This window comes from Hylobates moloch, unplaced genomic scaffold, assembly GCF_009828535.3.
Source record: "Hylobates moloch isolate HMO894 unplaced genomic scaffold, HMol_V3 SCAFFOLD_7, whole genome shotgun sequence".
Lineage (NCBI taxonomy): Eukaryota > Metazoa > Chordata > Mammalia > Primates > Hylobatidae > Hylobates > Hylobates moloch.
Window position 1 is genome coordinate 116,446,705 of NW_026652282.1, and position 15,400 is coordinate 116,462,104.

At 38.9% G+C, this 15,400-nt stretch overlaps 1 protein-coding gene across 5 annotated transcripts in view; it reads left to right on the forward strand.

Annotated features, from left to right (window-relative positions):
• Positions 1-15,400, forward strand: part of FHL1 (four and a half LIM domains 1) — a 63,864-nt gene that overhangs the window by 23,875 nt on the left and 24,589 nt on the right. Inside the window, exon 1 of one of the 5 annotated variants that reach the window (XM_058441710.1) lies at positions 5,583-5,603. The exons of the other annotated variants lie outside the window; for them this stretch is intronic. The gene's annotated coding sequence lies outside the window, so the exon portion shown is untranslated. Of the gene's footprint in view, positions 1-5,582; positions 5,604-15,400 lie in introns of those variants that run through there. 5 annotated transcript variants of the gene reach the window in all.

Genomic DNA, 15,400 nt, shown 5'->3' on the forward strand with positions numbered 1-15,400 from the left:
TAGCAGAGACAGGGTTTCATCATGTTGGCTAGGCTGGTCTCAAACTCCTGGCCTCAAGCGATCTGCCCTCCTCGGCCTCCCAAAGTGCTGGGATTACAGGCGTGAGCCACTGTGCCCGGCCAAATCTGTTAAATTCTGTTTCCCTGTAACAGAAATATATAGGATTACACAATTGCATCTGGTGTCCTTTCTTCCTTTCTTTTATTCATTCATTCAGCCCTACTGTAGGCCAGGGCAGGAATGTAGTGGTCAGCACAAAAACAACAAAAAATACATTTTGGGTTTGATATTCTTCAAGGGTGGGACATGCCTAGATTATTTTCCCTTTTGCAGACGAGGAAACTGAAAATTGCTTTGCTTTTCTCAATTACTTTGCCCAGTATTCAGTAGACAGGTATGGATGCAGGGGTACAGTTCCAAGTCCCCATCTCTACACTGCTCTTTGAGCCTATGATTTATGCCACTTCCATATAAGCATGTGCAAATAAAGTATTCAGTAATTGCCATGGATGCAGCTGTCCCTGGGACCCGAAGGCCCTAAAATGAAAATAAATGTAAACTGTGCGTTTCACCTCTATTTTTAAAACGTTTGTTTGAAATAATTGAATAGTAAAATGGGCTTTGCTGTTTTCACATGAGGATATCTTGTTCTTTTATTTTTTATTTTTGAGATGGAGTCTCACTCTGTTGCCCAGGCTGGAGTGCAGTGGTGCGATCTCGGCTCACTGCAGTCTGTACCTCACAGGTTCAAGTGATTCTCCTGCCTCAGCCTCCCAAGTAGCTGGGATTACAGATGCGTGCCCCCATGCCTAGCTAATTTTTGTATTTTTAGTGGAGACGGGGTTTCACCATGTTGCCCAGGCTGGTCTTGAACTCCTTACCTCAAGTGATCTGCCTGTCTTGGCCTCCCAAAGTGCTGGGATTACAGGCGTGAGCCACCATGCCCGGCCTATTTTGTTCTTTTAAATGATGGTGTGTCCCCTTTTAATACAGTATTTATCATAGATAAACTTTATTATTCAGAAACTTAGAATTATTCCATTTGGCTGCCTTTTAGTTTACGGAATTATTTGGAACACAAGCTTGAACACATAATTCTTAACACATACGTGAACCGGGCTAAATTCGAGTATTTGTACGATAGTAGTGACAATATTGTTAATTAAACATGTGTTTCACATGTAGGAGATATTTGTATCACTGACATATGGTCATTTTCATTATTGATTTGGCAGTTTTTTAATATTCACAAAACAAAATTTTGAAATACAGTAGTCAAAGTGATATGATTTGTGCCATTTGTATTGATGTAACCTCTCTTCTTGGTGCACTAGCAATAAGAAGGAAAATCAGCACAGATGGGTTACACAGACTTAGAGAATTTGGAAATTATCAGTTTAGAGCCAAGGTCTGAAACTGGTGGGCTGGATCTGGCACACAGAAGTATTCTTTTAAAATTTTAATTGCCAGCGTTTAAAAATTGAAAGGTTTCATATTTTTTGAAGTTCAAATTTTTCAGCTTCTCTTGAAATATCAGAAGATCTGGAGCCAAATGGCTGCTATTTCTTTTTTCTTTTTTTTTTTTTTCTGAGATGGAGTCTCCCCCTGTCGCCCAGGCTGGAGTGCAGTGGCGTGATCTCCGCTCATTACAAGCTCCGCCTCCCAGGTTCACACCATTCTCCTGCCTCAGCCTCCCCAGTAGCTGGGACTACAGGTGCCCGCACCATGCCTGGCTAATTTTTTGTATTTTTTAGTAGAGACGGGGTTTCACCATGTTAGCCAGAATAGTCTCGATCTCCTGACCTTGTGATCCACCCACCTCGGCCTCCCAAAGTGCTAGGATTACAGGCGTGAGCCACCGCACCTGGCCAGCTGCTGTTTCTTTGGCTAGAGCATGAACTCTGAAGTTTGCCACAGTCTCCTGCAGTATCTGTAATCTCCTTGACACTAAGGACAAGGGTTGGTTGCCATTATCTGAATGTTTAATCCCTATAGACATGTGAGTTTTCAATCCCAGGTCTAGATAAAATTGAGGTTGCAAACTTAAAGTCATCCTTTTTCTCAAAATATCAGCTTGCTAATTTTCAGGGGCACGACATAGGGTGATAGTCATATTAAGGAGGTGCTTTAAAAGGGTTGACGGCAAACATTTCAGAGGAAGGATGCTTTCTGATGATGGTACCTGATGAAGAGAAGGAGCATCGACAGGTACGGGTGATTTATTTTATTCTGGAGGACTCCTGTAGTCTACTTTGGTGCTTTTCACACTTTGATGTGCAGATTCTGATGCAGCAGGTCTAGAGTAGGGCCTGAGATCCTGCATTTCCAACAAGTGCCAGGTTGTACCACTGCTGATCTGAGGACTGCCCTCTCTTTGAGTAGCAAGGGGACTCTACCTTAAAGCAATCCTGAGAAAAATCAGTCAGGCAGTGATGGTGCTAATGTTTAGAACATTCACTTTTCTCTAGCCTGAGAAAGAAAAAGAGATACGAACCAGGGTATTTTGGGTTGAATCTTCCCAGATGAATCTAGATCTACTTTTGAGTTGGAGCAGAGGAGGTGAAAAATCAATTATTTTCAATACAGTATAGCACATGGAAAAGATAAATCTAACTCTGATTTTAAAATTTGTTTTAAATAAAGTGCTTCTGGTAAAAAAAAAAGCTAGATAATACGCAGGAATCATGAAATGTAGGGATTAGAGCTTTTAATTTTAGGAAAATTTAGGAAAATATGGGGCTGTTAGCAAACTTGTAAATCAGACCACAGAAAATAGTATAATTATCAAATCCCTGGTTATATGATAACCTTGTAAGCTATAAAATGATTTTAAAAAGTTGGAAAGAAAGAAATCAACAGTTTCAAATATATGCAGTCCTATATTGAAAAGTATAATTAAAATGAAAAAGCACACCAGGAAAAATTTGTGGCACAGATGACAAGATACATAATTTCTATATCATGCATAGAGCTCATACAGATTGTAAGAAAGGTGCGCACAGGCCTAGCACGTGGTAGGTGCTTCCTAACTGTTGGCTGAATGAATTATTCAATTGATAGATGGGTAAAAGACACTCAAGTCATATCACAATGTAAAGAAATGCGTGGAAAACATTCAGCCTCACTGGTATGCAAAGATAAGCATATTTAAACATCAACAAGGCACACTTTTACTAAGCAGAATTACAAAAAGAAAACCCAATGTTAATATGGTTAACTTGAAATGAATATGCACTTATTCACTGCTGGTAGCAACGTAAGTTGGTACAAAGTCTTTTGGAACATTGTTTGGCAATACATGCCTAAAGGCACAAAGATTGGTACCCTTTAATCTAGTAATCATACTTTGGGAAATGTGTTCTGAGAAACAAATTATTCTAAGAAAAGAAAAAAAGCTGTATGTTATAAGTATTCATCACAGTGTTATTTATGAGAACAAAAAGAAAGAATTTAAATGTCTAATGTGAAAAAATAGTTCATTTATTCAATAAATAGTTTTGGTTGAGTAGATTATGATACATCTATGCAGTGGAATTTCATGAATCTGTTAAAAATTATAATTTTCACACATTAGCAATATGAAAGAATTTGTATAATACAGTCTTACTAAAAAATGCAGGATGCAAAATTGTATATATGCTGTGATTGTAACTTGCAAAGTGATATGTACCTGTGGACAAGAACTAGAAGGCACAAGGAAAAAATGTAAGTATCACTTTATTTGAAGTTATATTCATATTGTGATATTGTTTGTACATTTTGCTATTACTTAGATGTTGAGAATCTTCCACTTTTATGTACTTAACTCCATATCACAAGCCGGATTTTCTAAGCTATCACAGAGTAGGTGCTTAGTAAGTAACCAAGAAACATGAGGACTCCTGTCCAGAGCCTAAACATGGGGTTCCAATGCTCTAGTTCCTTCTCGCTTGTTGTGTTTCATCATCCAGAGCCCCCATTTCTCTTTCTTCCGTATTTGGTGGTTGGTAGAGGCATCTTGGTATATACCACATGACACCAAGTATAAATATTTGTTTCAGAGCTTTTAATGAATGTGTAGCAGTGCTAGGCAGGGAACGAATCTTCATGTTTAAAGGTCTAGCGTCCACTTAAGGAACATCTTAATGGAGCTACAGCTCAAGAGCAATGCCCATTAGATTTCCTTTAGATAAGCAACAAAAATTCGCTTTAAGGTCATGAGCCTCCTTACAGCAGTCCCTCTCACCTTCAGCTGTATTCCCTGTTTCAGATACACTTGTTTCTCTGCTGTAAGTACACTTTTCTCTTCTAATTAGGTCAGTTACTTCATGTCTGTTTTTCTTTTTTGACATGGTTTCTTCTGGCTTTGGCACCACATATTTTCCCCATATGTCATTGCCTCTGGAGCTTCATGTTGCAATAGTTTTTCAAGGGGAACGGAGAGCACATTGCTAAGGGTGGGGGATGGCTTTTGCCTCTTTTGCCTGCCCTTTGCTTCAGTGAGTGTTCGTATTTCTTTTGGGCCTAGTTCTGTTTGGTTTTGTAGTCTTCAGAGTCAGTTATGTTTGGACTGAAAGATACTTAAGTAAAAATAATGGCAAGTCAGAGATATGTCTGGCAAAGGTGCAGCACATTTGTTAAGGTTACTGGTTTATTTATCTCCCTTGTCTCTATGGCAACTAAATCTGGGTCTGGGATTTAATGGACTTAGTTTTGACCTCTTCTAACATCTCCTAACTTTTCCCAGCCTCTGATTTAGAAAGAATTCATTTTCACTTGAGGAGAGAAACTCTCACTTAAAAAGGGGTCCTAACTGGACTCTCGAAAAGTGGAATCTGTAGTCTTTGATTCTTACACAGTCTTCAACCAGAGTACCCATTGTGGTTGTAAAGAAAGCTAAGAAGTCATGTAGAAATATATACACACAGGCTGAGCGCGGTGGCTCACGCTTGTAATCCCAGCACTTTGGGAGGCTGAGGCAGGCGGATCACGAGGTCAGGAGATCGAGACCACGGTAAAACCCCATCTCTACGAAAAATACAAAAAAATTAGCCGGGCGTGGTGGTGGGCGCCTGTAGTCCCAGCTGCTCGGAGAGGCTGAGGCAGGAGAATGGCGTGAACCCAGGAGGCGGAGCTTGCAGTGAGCCGAGATTGCGCCACTGCACTCCAGCCTGGGCGACAGAGCGAGACTCCGTCTCAAAAAAAAAAAAAAAAGAAATGTATACACACACACACACACACACACAGACACACGTAGTGTCTCAAGGAAATACTTTTCTTTTTAGTGAAATAAAGTATTATTTAGTTAATGTGAATGAACTGTCTGTAAAGAGAACCTTTTGTCAGAATACCAAATCAATGGAACCATTGATTGGACATTATGTTTTTATTTTTTAAAAGTATCTCCTTTACCCATTACAGGATTATAAATTTGCACACATATAAATGTTTGAATCATATTTCAGAGTTCAAGTGTATTAAATTGTGCCATGGAAGTCCACAATAAAGATTGAGTTTGACCAGGATTCTCATGGAAGAAGTCAGATTTGGACAGCTAAGTTCAAATCTAGTGTTCCATCTTCACAATTGATGTGAAATGAGGACACAGATACCTGATCTCTAAGGTAGGTAGAGTCAAACCATCTTGGACTTCAGTTGGTTCAAACGAGCCTTTAAAACTTTTTCTCTTCTCCTGTATGGTGCTTTGAGACTTATAAAAACATTCCAGCTGTAAGAATTTACTAATTTGTTCATCTGTTTACAGGTCTTTTAAGCTTCTCTAAGAATAAGCTCACATGTGAATTTTCTTTGAAACCCCAAAACAAAGGAGTCAGTAAATGATTAATTATCAAGTATTGCACAGAGACTGAGGCAAGGGAAGTGATAGACGTCCTCTTCTGTCCTTACTCCCCAAGTATAGAATATTAGAGTTCAGATCTGTCATCAAGTTTAGGTCAAGCCCAATAGGAACTTGTGATTACTTAGTAAGGTTTTTGAACATCATAAAAGTTCAGTGCATATGGAAGTTGTTTTAAGATTTTGTCCATCATGAACTCTTCTATTAATAGGCAAAGATTTGAGAAGCCAACAACAGATGCTCACTTGTAAGAGAGAACCATGCCTGGGAGATGAATGTTGGATGCTCCTTAATTTCTGAGTTTGAAACCTTGACTCACTTGCCTTATGACCGTGGACGTAGAATATTTGTTAGATTAAGGTCATAGCTAAATCGTACAAATTTTGTTATGATCGGTACAATAAGCATAGCTGGGGTCAAAGCTTTTATGGAAATCACAATGTTAAGGCCTGAAGTCCTTAATAATGCTTGAGAAAGAATGGCACTTTTATCATCATCGTTATCATTGTCATCATAATTATTATCATATCAACCTTATATCACATGTTGAAAGCCCAGTGTGGTGAACTGTGCTAATAATTGTTATAATTTAGGTATTTCATTATTGATGTTTCAATTTTGTTTGAACAACTGTAGGGATCAATTTAAAATAAAAAGGAGGAAATATATAAAATTGTATTTAGAATAGTGACCTCATTGTCCTATCTTATCAGCCAGATAAGCTTTGTGCTTTGTAGAGCATCTCTCACTGAAGGATACCTAATTACTAGATAAACAATTAGTTCTTTAACAGTTCTTAGGCTGGATGCAGTGGCTCACGCCTGTAGTCCCAGCTACTCAGGAGGCTGAGGCATGAGAATCGCTTGATCCCAGGAGGCAGAGGGTGCAGGGTGCAGAGATCGCACCACTACACTCCAACCTGGGTGACAGAATGAGACTCTGTCAAAAAAAAAAAAAAAAAAAAAAACAAAAAAAAAAAAAAAAAAAAAACCCAAACCAAAGAACAGTTCTTCACCTAAGTAGAAAAGCAGAAAAACAATGGTTTGTGGTCTTTGTGAGTCTGTGGACATCTCTTAAACCATGTGTGATAGGACCCATTTCTTTTTCTATTCTTTTTTTTTTTTTTTTGAGACATAGTCTCATTCTGTTGCCCAGGCTGGAGTGCAATGATGTGATCTTGCCTCACTGCAACCTCTTGCTCCTGGGTTCAGATGGTTCTTGTGCCTCAGCCTCCCAATTAGCTGGGACTATAGGCATGTGCCACCAGGCCTGGATAATTTTTTGGTATTTTTAGTAGAGACGGGTTTCACCATGTTGGCTAGGCTGGCCTCGAACTCCTGACTTCAAGTGACCTACCCACCTCGGCCTCCCAAAGTGCTGGGATTACAAGCATGAGCCACTGTGCCCAGCTGATAGGACCATTTCTGTACACATTCATTAGGGCTACAAATTTATAATTTCCATAAGGTACTCTCTGTGTTTCTTTCCCAGGACTGGTAGAGTTTTTCCTATGGGTGGTGGTGAGAGTTTGTGTACATAATTGTCAGCGTGCACAGGCAGAGGGATTTATAATCCAGAGGGTCTTTTGCTCCCTACAGTGGTTCAAATGGAAACTAATTGGAGAGGGTGAGTTCCACCCTTTGCATTGGGCTCATGGGACAGGTTTGAACTGGAAAACAGTACAACATGCTCCAGTATTTTTAGCCTATCCCTTATGTTCCCAGCTCTGCCCTTTGAACTGTCAGTTCTCATAGACTTCACATAGGATCTTGACCTGACTTTTGGTCCTCTCATGGGTGTTTTCCATTTTCCTTACTGAGGCAATCTAAGGCACAAAGAGTAAAGGATTTGGTCAGAGTTACTGTCTTAAATTGTACTCTGCTTTCTCCAGGAAACGGGAAGCTTCTGAGGAGCAAGAAGCCTGATGTTTCCTCCTATGTCCTTTGTATCATTTATCATTTAGTGCCAGAGACTTAGAAGGCATTTGCTAGAGATACAATTAACTGAATGAAAGGCATTGTGTAAATGACAAACCATAGCATTACCGTGGTATTACACAGGACTGTCTTAGGATCCCTGTTCCTCTAATATCCATATTCCTGAATTGTTGGAAGAGATCCTTGAATAGAACAATCCCTTTTCCCTCATTGTAGCATGACATTATTTTTTCCCAGCATGTTATCAGCAAGTTTTTCAAACAGAAAAGTTAAAATTATACAGTGAACGCTCCTATTCCTACCACCTAGAGTCAGCAATTAAACATTTTACTATATTTGCTTTATCAAATATCCACCATTAATCCATCTTAATTTTTGGATGCATTTCAGAGTACACTGAAGGCATCCGTACGCTTTACCCCTAAACACTTCAGCTTTATCATTATGTGGTTTCAATTTTGACTTTCTTAGAGCCGCTTTCAGATTTGTTGAGATCCTGACATTTATTTTGGTGGTGGCTAAGAAGAGGTAATTACTCAAATGTGCAATATGCTCAGTTTTCAGGCCCTGGGAGTTTCTCTTTGTTTGTAACTACCAGCAAGTATACGGACACATACATATCACTGTCCCTTCCCCCCTTCGTTACATGGTCACATTATTTGTATTGTTGAAATTTGGAAAGCCAGCCTAGGAAATGCAGTTGAGGGGCTTGTGGATATGAATGAAATCAAAGAATTGGGGTTGAGAATAGTAGGGCAAAAGGTTAGAGTTAGCTACTATAAAGGGGGAGGATAGAGTTGGGTATAAGGAGTGGGGAAGAGATTCAGATCAGGAAGTTACCAGCATGATACCACTTTCATATATGAAGTCTAGAGAGGGTTTGGTGGCTGTTTATATGACCTAAAGGTCGTGGATTGAATAAACACTAAGAGTGCAAATAGTCCTTCCAGTCTAGTGGTTTTCATATTATATTCCATGGAACCCTAGAATTCATAGACATGTCTCAGAGGTTTTACCAACATTTGAATTATACTTTTGCAAGTATATTGAACTATTTTTAAAAACACTAATAAGAAAACCCAACAAAAACACTTGACTGTGTTTTATAGAAAATTTTAACATCCTGGAGAACACGTACTGATTGACTTTATTTTATTTTATTTTATTTATTATTTTTTTGAGACGGAGTCTCGCTCTCTTGCCCAGGCTGGAGTGCAATGGCATGATCTTGGCTCACTGCAACCTCTGTCTTCCAGGTTGAAGCGATTCTCCTGCCTCAGCTTCCTGAGTAGCTGGAATTACAGGTGCTCACCACTACGCCTGGCTAATTTTTGTATTTTTAGTAGAGACGGGGTTTTGCCATGTTGGCCAGGCTGGTCGTGAACTCCTGACTTGAGGTGACCCCACCCGCCTTGGCCCCCCAAAGTGCTGGGATTACAGGGGTGAGCCACCGCGCCCGGCCCTGATTGACTTTAACATAAGTAAAGGTTATTAATGTCAACCTAAAATAAAGTTTTGACTAACACTTATCTGTCATCCATCAAAGTCGGGGTAGTATTTCTATGTGGGAATAAAGACAAAAGGTCCACAGCAGGACCATTACACTAAAGCCATGGGTGTTAAGGCATTGGCCTGCAAAAGCTGAAGTTACGTTTTGGTTTCCAGTTACCATGAGCACTTATCCACTGTTATATTTAGATTTTTTTTTTCTAGTACCTTTAGGAATCTGCAAACAGACGAGTATCTGCTTTAAACTTGAAACGACCATAAAAGGAGAGAGATGGTTAGGATGCTGGCGGCTGGCTACAGTGTCATCCTTCAGATGGGCCTGTGTGAATGGATTAGGGAACCTTCAAAAAGGTCTCTCTTCTGGCCCAAACTGCTCAACCTAGTCTGAAAACGTATGTGTGCAATATTGCACTTGATGATAAGATGTGATGTTTAGGGCTTCTTTAATAATGCCTAAAAAAACCTTAAAATGGGCTTGGCAGATTTCTTTCATTTGGAGGCTGTGGTACTCAACTTTGGTGTTTTTCATTCCAGACTGTACCACATTCTGTGCCCATAGTTTGAAAAACATTTTGGAAGCCAATACCTGCTTGTGTGTAGCTGCAGTCAATTTTTAAAGGTTTTGCTGATACATATTTTATTTTCTCCTAACCTTTATTAAGATCTTCAAAGTTGAAATGACTTTGCAGTGGCCATCTTTATCCCCATCATCAAGAGGCTGCCATTAACAGGATTTTATTCTACCTGTTTTATCACTATCTATCTATCCGTCCCTCCATCCCTCAGTCTATCTTATTTTTGGATGCATTTCAAAGTGAATGTAGCAGATTTCACCAGTTAACTTCATAATATTTTATACACTTGAAGTCTAGCTTTTTGAACAGTACACAAATGTGACTAAATTGCTATAGAATGCTGTGAAAGAAGGTATAAAATAAATGCCCCAGTTTTGCCTGGAAAAAATTTAGGAGGCTTATTTTAAAAGTAACAGGTATTCTGGAATCCTGGCATGGAGTTGGAAAAAAATATACTAATTTTAAATTGGAACTTTTTTGTAACTCAGACATTGCTGACCCCTAAAAAAGAGGGGATACACTTGTAAATTTTATTTTCATCCCAGGCAGGAGCCAAGTAACTTCCCATTCTTACAGAGAGGCAAGATCATCTTGAAAAGTGTTACAGACATAGAATGTTGGTTACGCCCACAGAATCAATTGCATTTGGAAGGCAGAGGAACAGTTAACTGAGGACTAAGTTGATCTATGCAGGGTCTGAGTCCAAACCCTGGTGTCAAGGCGTTAAGTGCAAATTATTATTATTATTGTTGTTGTTATTATTATTATTATTATTTTTGAGACGGAGTCTCGCTCTGTCGCCCAGGCTGGAGTGCAGTGGCGCAATCTCGGCTCACTACAAGCTCCGCCTCCCGGGTTCACGCCATTCTCCTGCCTCAGCCTGTCCCAGTAGCTGGGACTACAGGTGCCCGCCACCACGCCTGGCTAATTTTTTTTTTTTGTATCTTTAGTCGAGACGGGATTTCACCGTGGTCTCGATCTCCTGACCTCGTGATCCGCCTGCCTCGGCCTCCCAAAGTGCTGGGATTACAAGCGTGAGCCACCGCGCCCGGCCTATTGTTATTATTTTTTAAAGAAAACACTCTTGTTACAATTTGGACAGAGAGAATGGTATGGAGATGAAAGGTTCTCGTGTATGGCTTTTGCCCCTATTTATGTGGAAAGCACGCCCTACATTCTTTCAAAGCTGTGTTGTTCCCTTTATTCTCAGTCCCCAGAATTGTGTGCAAACACTCTCTCTTGGCCCAGGGGTTTGGCTGGGTGTGTTTCCTTCTGGAAGTCTTCACTAGCACTCTTGAGTTAGCTGGCAGGAGATCCCTTGAAACCATTTCCAAGCAGTTTTTCTCACTTCCCTATAGAGGCTAATCCTGTACTTTCCACTTCAGTTCCAGCTGTTGTTGCTTGGGAAGAAACAGATTTCTGCTGTGTTCTCAATCTCCAGACGGTTCATGAAAATTTAATGTGTAAGAACAAAGAGGCTGGGCGCAGTGGCTCACGCCTGTAATACCTGCACTTTGGGAGGCTGAGGTGGGTGGATCACCTGAGGTCAGAAGTTCGAGAGCAGCCTAGCCAACATGGCGAAACCCTGTCTCTACTAAAGATAAAAAAATTAGCTGAACGTGGTGGTGGGCGCCTGTAATCCCAGCTACTTGGGAGGCTGAGGCAGGAGAATTGCTTGAACTCGGGAGGCAGAGGTTGCAGTGAGCCAAGATTGCGCCACTGCACTCCAGCCTGGGCGACAGAGTGAGACTGTCTCAAAAAAAAAAAAAAAAAAAAGGACAGAAAATATATTTTGGGCAGAGATTAGTTGGGGGATGTGGGTGGGAAACCTGGTGATTAGATATATTTAAACGTGTCATGTCAGTGTAGAGCGTGAATTAAAAATAAATTATATATGGAGAGTTGTAAGAAATTTACCAGTCCCTTGAGACAGACACATGCCCCTTTAAAACCCATTAAAACTCCTTGGCACAATGGGATAACATGCACTTTGGTCTTGGAAGAAACTATTAGGTTGCAATGTTTTTGATTTCTCTACCACTGACTTGCTCTTTGATCTTGGAAAGTGACTGACTTGTCCTGTGATTGTTTCATAATCACCCATAATAAAACTGATTTACTGTATATAGTGAATAGTTAAAACTATATCTAGTTTCCATTATAGCTCAAGTTTATGTATTATTTTATTAGCGTTTAGATGTTAACATTAAGCTTTCAAATCAGATTAAATTTAATTTGAAAAAAGGTTTTGTGTATGAATACTTTATATTCTGCAGTTCATACATGCAGTACCACCCTTAATTAAATGATATTTCCACAAATCAGTTTGGAAGATTTTCTTCCTGAAAAATGTATGTTTAAAATACATAAAAATTGATGGGACCATGTACTTATGGCTAGTCGGAAAGTGGAAAGTTTTTTAGATTTATGCTTAGGACAGGTGATAGTACTTGAGCTTCTATTCTTAGTTTGACCTTGCCTCCCCCACCCCCTTAAAGCAAGACACTTAATCTCTTTAATGTCTCAGTTTATTCATCTTTAACACCTGTATTCTTATTTCATGAAAACAGTACCTGGTTTATATTTGGTAGCATTTAAGGACTTGATATAGAAGGTGGTATGGAAGTTCAAATTATATAGAAAGTATTTGTATGCTGAATGATAATCTTGACAAATTACTGATTACTACATTTAGAAAGTTACAACTCTGGAGGGAATTGATATTTGATATTGTTTTCCTGTGTGTTCTAAGTTACCACCATAACAGTAGGAAAATAAACCCTATCCTGGCTGTGTTACAAAGGGATTAACTCACTTCTTCAAGTTGTTACTAAATCTCCAGCCCTTTAAACAACAGAAATAAAAAGTGTTCCTTATTTTAATTTTTCCCAAATAAAAGTCCTATAACTAACCTTGGCTTAATTTTTTCTTTTGTTGAGGGCTTTCCAAGTTATTTTCTTTGTGAGGAACGGAGGATAAACCATGTCAGTTACTTGAAGCAACTAAAAATACCCCGTGCAAATATGTAGAGGAGTATGCTTTTGATTTTTAGATCAAAGCAAAGAAGCAAGATTTTATGGAGCTTGCTTATTATACATTTATTCCGAGCTACCTGTGCCTTTTCAAATAATTAAATATTAACTAAATACAAGAGGATTAAATAGCTAGACTTTAAGTAAAACTAAAATACCCATATTAGTATTTTCTAAATTCTGTATCGTTGGAAGTTTAAGCTGATACAAAAGGGAGGGAATTCCTATCCTGGGGATTGCCAGTCTTTTCACAATGACCTGCTACTAGATTTTATAGTATATGATAAATATGTGTGTTTATTGTGAAAATTGTGTGAGTCATATGAAAAATTAAGTCTACTTGAAAAATCAAAAGACATTACCTACTTGGGCACAAAGCCTGATTTATATATATATTTCTTTAATGACCATATTATGTTATATTAGACTTTGTATAGTACTTGGACATATATTATTTAATTTCATTCCTGAAACAATTCAATAGGGAAAGAAGACAGATATTAATATTCCCATTTCATAGATGAGGAAGAAAAAATAACTTGGCTTGTAAGCAATTCAGCAGAGTCAGAGATTGCATTTGAGATTTTTGATTCTAAGTCTAGTGTGCTTTCCTTGGGTTACAACACAATAAAGTCAAAAACATTTACAGTTATTTTCATTAATTGAAAGCTTAAAATCAATTTAAAATTCTAACAGTATAAAATTTAACAGTATAAAAATATTGTTAATTTTATGGTGTTAATTTTTAAATTAATTTTTGAATTTGCTAAAAGTGTTTTAAAATCAGTATCCTGTTTCACAATTCCTGAATTAATCTCTTCTCTGTACATTTCCTGTTCCAGTATAATTTATATATATATGCTAAATATATCTAAATATATATGATATATTTATATATATATATATGCTAAAGCATTTACTTATGGTATTAAATGAGTAGACAGTTTGAAGGGAATTAAAATTAATTAGATCTTGCAGTTCTTATAATACTCCTGGTTTGCCACACTGAATTGCCATGACATGGCTGGGGATCCCTGTTTTAACATCTAACAAAGATAGCTGCCAGTGTACTTAATTTTAAAACGGTCTCATCTATTAAGCTGCTTTATAAACATCAACCCCTTTTTTGAAATCCAAAGTTAGTTTTTTAAAATGTTCACTGATAATGGAGTGGGGGTGCTGGTGACATTTCTCTTGTTTATCTGTAAAGACAGGGAGGTGCAATCTAAGTTAGGAAATCAGTGACAAATAGTCATAGAACATGGGTCACCTGGCTTCAATTAGTTATGTGACCTTTAAGAAAACAAGTGCCCATTTCAGAAAAGACTGACCTTTGAGGCTACAGACATCAAGCTACTACTCTACTTTAAGGAAGAAACAATGACAGGGTTAATTTAAAACTCTGATGCAGACAGAGTTGAAAAATCCATGACAGATTTATATAACGAACGTGGATGGTGTTTTGTTTTCCCAGAATGCAGTTTTAAGGTCAGACCTATGACTCAGAGCTGTGCACTTCCCTGGTGGTATGCATCAATGACATGTTGCCAGTCTAATCGTCCAGAAGGGCTGTGCCCAGCTCAGCTTGCTCCATTATAATCCCCAGCTGAGAAGCCACCTTTCATTTTTTAAAATAGATAAGGAAGACAGCATGAACATTTGAAACTCAAATACTATACGTACTTTATAACTTTTCAGCCTGAAGACTTGATGCACACTAAGTTGCCTCTTTAATTTTGAGAAGTATAATCTCCATTGCCACTAATCCATCATGGTGTGGCACTGCATGAGGACATGTTGTGTGCGTTGTCAGTATCGGCGTTTTGCTGAGTTTACTGTTTTTTAGTTCATTGGCAAGGGATCGTGGGTTTTGGTGCAAAGAGCATGGATTTGGAATCAAAAGCCACTTCCTCTCTGGGTGGCTGATTAGCTGAGGGTAACCTTCACAGAGCTGGCATGGGATTTCCAGATGGTATCCTCTCTGCATGAACAAAAACAATGTGTCATTTCAGTAAACTTTGGTGGGTGCTCCTTGATCCACTCCAGATCTTTTCATCTCTTTCCTTTTACTCTCTCCCTTTCCTTGTAAATCAAAACTCCCATTCCTTTAGTGCCGCTGATCTCTTTTGGGGGTTAGAAGAAAGCAGTCTGATTAAACTAACCTACTACTGTTTTTAGTTGGTTCATCCTATCTTTAAAAAATGTATATATTTCAAGGCTGGGCTCAGTGGCTCACACCTGTACTACCCAGCACTTTGGGAGGCCGAGGCGGGTGGGTCAGGAGTTCGAGAGCAGCCTGGCCAACATGGTGAAACTCTTGTCTCTACTAAAAGTACAAAAATTATCTGGGCATGGTGGCACACCCCTTTAGTTCCAGCTACTCAGGAGGCTGAGGCAGGAGAATTGCTTGAGCCCGGGAGGCAGAGGTTGCAGTGAGTCAAGATCGCACCATTGCACTCCATCCAGCCTGGGCAACAGAGCGAGACTCCATCTCAAAAAAAAAAAAAAAAA